This window comes from Macrobrachium nipponense, chromosome 5 (genome assembly GCF_015104395.2).
Source record: "Macrobrachium nipponense isolate FS-2020 chromosome 5, ASM1510439v2, whole genome shotgun sequence".
Classification (NCBI taxonomy): domain Eukaryota; kingdom Metazoa; phylum Arthropoda; class Malacostraca; order Decapoda; family Palaemonidae; genus Macrobrachium; species Macrobrachium nipponense.
Genome location: NC_061107.1, coordinates 129267684 through 129274183, shown reverse-complemented (window position 1 = coordinate 129274183; position 6500 = coordinate 129267684).

The following is a 6500-nucleotide window of genomic DNA, read 5'->3' as shown; positions in this document are numbered from 1 at the left end:
CCTATGATTCTAGTTGTATATTTAGATGTTTTTCATTGCGAGACATTTTGTAATACAAGTTAGTAAAAATGTTCATGACCTTATACAGAATTTTCGACCCTGAAAGGATTACACAAAACTGATTTAGTGATTGCAATAGAACAAGATTCAATGATCGCATTTCATCGACCATTAACGATCATCTTTTTTTGGTGGTTGGGGGGCCGCGGGGGGGTGGAGAGACTTTTTTTTACGAGATACCGACGTCAGGATTTATTGCACCCTTCGCAGGGTATCTTGTCTTCACCAACATCTTCGGGATTTTATATGGCCGTAGCAAACAACATTAGTCTCCTCAGGAGTGATAGCATTTGGGTAGCTAAGCGAAGGATTATCTCCCCACGAGCCTCGGTAATCTTCTTAATGCATTTTTTCTCTCATTTTCATTTATTCATTTCTTATGTTAGAGAGTTTGTAAAAATTGGAAGTTTTTTTTTTTATTTTTTTTTTACTTTCTATATTTGTTAAAAGACCCGCTGAAATTAGAAACTAGCATCACCATTTTTTTTAATGCTATGACTTGAATATTTTCAGTCTTTGAGAGGGATTGGTGAGGGATTTTTGTTTTTTATTCTAATAATATCGAAGAGTTATTTTCTTGCCTTCAGCTTATTCTTTCCGCAGAAAAGAAAAAACGACATAAAGACGTAACACTCGTGTAATCCTTTGTGAAGAAGCGGAGTTGATTTCACAATCGTAGATTCGACTATGAAGTCTTAAAAACACGCTAATAGCGCCACTGCTGTTCCAACGACCGTGATGGGTTTGGTAGTTTGAGTTCCTTTTATCTATGAATTTCAAGGCATTAGCCCATTGTAATAAAACTAAATCAGGAATTTTATTTCATTCCGTCTCCGGCGGGTTGTGGAAAGAGAAAAGTTGATTTTAATGCAAAGATCTTGAGTTTGATAATAAGTACAAAAATATAGTTGGAGCGATTCGTGGTAAAAACGCATTACTAAATTCAGACATGTTACAACTGTGAAATTTCTCGTCACAAAGCAGAATTATTTGTACCTCATTCATAGCGATATATTCTCACCATCATTGCCTCCAGTGACGTAAAGTACGTCAAGGGGCTCTGCGAAATTCCTATGCTCAAGCCTTTCCTGTGCTTTATCGTCCACAATCTCCACTCATCTCAGTATCCTTCTCTCAGTTCTCACCAAAGTAAGCATCGGTCTCTCAACTAACACACCTGTTTATTCTCCCAGGGGATATCTATTCTCCCAGGGCTATTTATTCTCCTATGGGCTGTCTACTCTCAGGAGTAACTATTCGCCCCGGGGCTTTCTACTCTCCAAGGTGCCATCAATTCTACAAGGGATTTATCTATTCTCCCTGGGGCTTTCTTTTCTATTGGGGCCCTTTTCCTCCAGGGCCTGTCAGTTCTCCAAGTGCTCTCTATTCTCCCGGTGTCGTCCTGTTCTCCCAGAGACTGTTTATTTTCCCAGGGGCTGTCTATTCTCCCAGGGGCTATCTATTCTCCAAGAGACTGTCTATTCCCTCCCAGGGGCTATCTATTCTCCAGGGCCTGTCAATTCTCTCTGTGGCTGTTTATTCTCCCGGTGCTGTCTATTTCCCAGGGGCTGTCTATTCTCCTGGGGGATATCTATTATCCCAGGTCCTGTCCAATTCTCCCAAGGGTTGACTATTCTCCCCGGGGTTATATATTCTCTCAGGGACTGTCAATTCTCCCAGGGGTTCTCTATATTCCCAGGGGGCTGTCTATTATCCCGGTGCTGTTTATTCCCAAGGGCTTTCTATTTTCCCAGGGACTGTCTGTTCTCAGGTGCTGTCTATTCTCCCAGGGAGTGTCTATTTTCAAAGAGACTGTCTATTTTCATTGGGACTATCTATTCTACAAGGGACTGTCTATTCTCCCAGGGGCTATCTATTCTCTCAGTGACTGTCTATACTCTCAGGGCCTGTCAGTTCTCCCGGTTGCTATCTATTCTCCCAGGAGTTGTCTATTCTCCTATGGGGTTATCTGTTTACTTAGCAACTGTTTATTCTCTCGGGCCTGTCAATTCTCCCAGGGGCTCTCTATTCTCCCGGTGCTGTCTATTCTCCCAAGGGCTATCTATTCTCCTAAAGGCTATCTATTCTCCCAGGGGCTGTCTATTCTCCCAGGGACTGTCTATTATCCCAGGGGCTGTCAATTCTCCAATGGGCTATCTATTCTCTCAGGGCCTGCCAATTCTCCCAGGGGCTCTCTATTCACCCAGGGGCTGTCTATTCTCCCAGGGACTGTCTATTATCCCAGGGCCTGTTAGTTCTCCCAGGAGCTATCTATTCTCCCAGGGGGTTGTCTATTTTCTCAGGGCCTGTCAATTCTCCCAGGGGCTCTCTCTTCTCCCGGTGCTGCCTATTCGCCTAGGATACTGTCTTTTCTCCCAGGGGCTATCTATTCTCCTAGGGGCTATCTATTCTCTCAGGGACTGTCTATTATCCCAGGGCCTGTCAGTTCTCCCAGTGGCTACCTATTCTCCCAGTGGCTATCTATTCTCCCAGTGCTATCTATTCTCCCAGGGGATTGTCAATTCACCCGGGCTATCTATTCTCTCAGGGACTGTCAATTCTCCCAGGGGCTGTCTATTCCCCCAGTGTTGTCTATTCTCCCAGGGGCTCTCTATTATCCCAGGGACTGTCTATTCTCCCAAAGGCTTTCTTTTCTCCTGGTGATATCTATTCTCTCAGGGGCTGCTGTATTCTCCCTAAAGGTTTTCTATTCTTCCAGGGCCTATATATTCTCCAGGGGCTGTCTATTTATGGGCTATCTGTTTTCCCAAAAAATGGACCTATATTCTCAAGGATGTCAGTCTTTCAGAAGCTATCTATTCTCCCAAGGGCTGTCATTTCTCAGGGGCATCTATTCTCCAAGGGGTATCAATTCTCCCATGGGGCTGTCTTTCTTCCAGAGGCTATCTATTCTCAGAGTGGTTGTCTATTCTCCCAGGGGCTGTCTGTTCTCCCCCCTGGGCTATCTATTCTCTCGGGTGCTCTGTATTCTCCCGGAGGCTGCTTATTCTTTTAGAGGCTATCTGTTCTACCAGGTACAGTCTATTTTCCTAGGGGCTGTCTATTATCCCATGGACTGTCAATTCACCCAGTGGTAGTCTATTCTTCAAGGATTGTCTATTCTCTCAGCGGCTGTTTATACTCTCAGGGACATCTATCCATTCATGGGCTGTCTATTCTCTCCCTGGGATATCTATTCATCCCAGGGGCTGTTTATTCTCCAGTGGCTGTCTATTCTCCCAAGGGCTGTCTATTCTCCCACGGGGCTATATACTCCCAGGGGCTATCTATTCTTCCAGTGGCTGTCTATTTTCCCAGGGCTGAATGAAAGACAAGTCCAAAAAGAAACTCCAACTACATTTCATCATTAGCTTATCTACTTTAGGCCTCTGTAATATCCTAATTGTGTCATTTTAAAATCTATCCCGCCATCTATCTCCTAATGTTCTCTCTAAAGCCTTACTCTCAGTTCAGCAAAATCTTTTAGAAACAGTTTTATTGATTAATAACATCCGAAGAGCAAGACATGTTCTTTTTATACTTCTTTATGCATTTCAGTCTATTTGATGTTTCCAAATCTCATTTGAATTGATTTCCAAATTTTATTCATTTCCCATCATTTGGTTTGAACTTCCAAATTTTACTCGTTTCCCTTCATTTGTTTGACTTCCTAATTTTACTCATTTCCCATCATTTTGGTTTTGACTTCCAAATTTGACTCATTTCCCTTCATTTGGTTTGACTTCCAAATTTTACTCATTTCCCATCATTTGGTTTGACTTCCAAATTTTACTCATTTCCCATCATTTGGTTTGACTTCCAAATTTTACTCATTTCCCATCATTTGGTTTGACTTCCACTTTTAACTCATTTCCCTTCATGTGGTTTGATTTCCAAATTTTACTCATTTCCCATCATTTGGTTTGTTTTCCAAATTTTACTCATTTCCCATCATTTGGTTTTGACTTCCATTTTACTCATTTTTCCCTTCATTTGGTTTGACTTCCAAATTTTACTCATTTCCCATCATTTGGTTTGATTTCCAAATTTTACTCATTTCCCATCATTTGGTTTGATTTGCAAATTTTACTCATTTCCCTTCATTTAGTTTGACTTCCAATTTTTTACTCATTTCCCTCATTTGGTTTGTTTTCCAAATTTTACTCATTTCCCATCATTTGCTTTGACTTCCAATTTTACTCATTTCCCATCATTTGGTTTGACTTCCAATTTTACTCATTTCCCATCATTTGGTTTGACTTCCAAATTGACTCATTTCCCTTCATTTGGTTTGATTTCCAAAATTTTTACTCATTTCCCTCATTTGGTTTTTGACATTCCAAATTGTGACTCATTTCCCTTCATTTGGTTTGACTTCCCAATTTTACTCATTTCCCTTCATTTTTTTTTGGTTTGAAAGACTTCCAAATTTGACTCAAGTTTCACCCTCATTTGGTTTGACTTCCCAAATTTTACTCATTTCCCTTCATTTGGTTTGACTTCCAAATTTGACTCATTTCCCAATCATTTGGTTTGACTTCCAAATTTTTACTCATTTCCCATCATTTGTTTGACTTCCCAAATTTGACTCATTTCCCTTCATTTGGTTTGACTTCCAAATTTTACTCATTTCCCTTCATTTGGTTTGACTTCCAAATTTGACTCAGTTCCCTTCATTTGGTTTGACTTCCAAATTTACTCATTTCCCATCATTTGGTTTGACTTCCAAATTTGACTCATTCCTTCATTTGGTTTGACTTCCAAATTTTACTCATTTCCCATCATTTGGTTTGACTTCCAAATGGTTTGACTCATTTCCCTTCATTTGGTTTGACTTCAAATTTTACTCATTTCCCATCATTTGGTTTGGACTTCCAAATTTTGTTTTACTCATTTCCCTCATTGTGGTTTGGACTTCCAATTTTACTCATTTCCCTTCATTTGGTTTGATTTCCAAATTTGACTCATTCCCATAAAATTTGGTTTGATTTCCAAATTTTACTCATTTCCCTTTCATTTGGTTTGCTTTGTTTCCAAATTTTAACTCATTTCCCATCATTTGGTTTGATTTTGTTTCCAAATTTTACTCATTTCCCTTCATTTGTTTGCTTAAATTTTCCAAATTTTACTCATTTCCCTTAATTTGGTTTGATTTCCCAAAATTTTACTCATTTTCCCTTCATTTGGTTTGGTTTTGACTTCCAAATTTTTACTCATTTTCCCTATCATTTTGGTTTGACTTTTTCCCTTAATTGTTACTTTCCATTTCATTCATTTGGTTTTGGACTTTCCAATTTTACTCATTCACCTCATTTATTGGTTTGATTTCCAAATTTTGTTCGTCATTTCCCATCATTTGGTTTGACTTCCTTTTAATTTTACCCTCATTTGTTTCCCTCATTTGGTTTGATTTCCCAATTTTACTCATTTCCTTTCCCTATTTTTGGTTTGATTTCCAAATTTTACTCATTTCCAGCATTTGGTTTGACTTCCAAAGATTACTTCATTTTCCCATTCATTTGGTTTGATTTCCAAATTTTACTTCCATATTTCCCTTCATTTGGTTTTGACTTTTCCCACGTTTACTTTCATTTCCATTTCATTTGTTTGATTTCCAATTTTAACTTCCAAATTTTAACCCTTCATTCGTTTTATTTCCAAATTTTAACCTCAAATTCCTTATTTGGTTTTTTGACTTCATTTTGGACCTTTTCATTTCCCTTCATTTGGTTCGACTTCCAAATTTTTACTCTTTCCCTTCATTTGGTTTGACTTCAAATTTTACTCATTTCCCTTCATTTGGTTCGACTTCTAAATTTTTACTCATTTTCCCTTCATTTGGTTTGACTTCCAAATTTGACTCATTTCCCATCATTTGGTTTGATTTCCAAATTTTACTCATTTCCCTTCATTTGGTTTGACATTCAATTTGACTCATTTCCCTTCATTTTGGTTTGACTTCCAAATTTTACTCATTTCCCATCATTTGGTTTTGACTTCCAAATTTTACTCATTTTTCCCCTTCATTTGGTTTGACTTCAAATTTTACTCATTTCCCATCATTTGGTTTGACTTCCAATTTACTCATTTCCCTTCATTTGGTTTGACTTCCAAATTTTTACTCATTTCCCTTCATTTGGTCTGACTTCCAATTTTTACTCATTTCCCTTCATTTGGTTTGACTTCCAAATTTTACTCATTTCGCCATCATTTGGTTTGACTTCCAATTTTACCTCATTTTTCCCATCATTTGGGTTTGACTTCCACTTTTTACTATTTCCCATCATTTGGTTTTGACTTCCAAATTTTCCTCATTTCCCATCATTTGGTTTGATTTCCATTTTACTCATTTCCATCTTGTGGTTTGACTTCCAAATTTTACTCATTTCCATCATTTGGTTTGATTTCCAAATTTTACTCATTTCCCATCATTGTGGTTT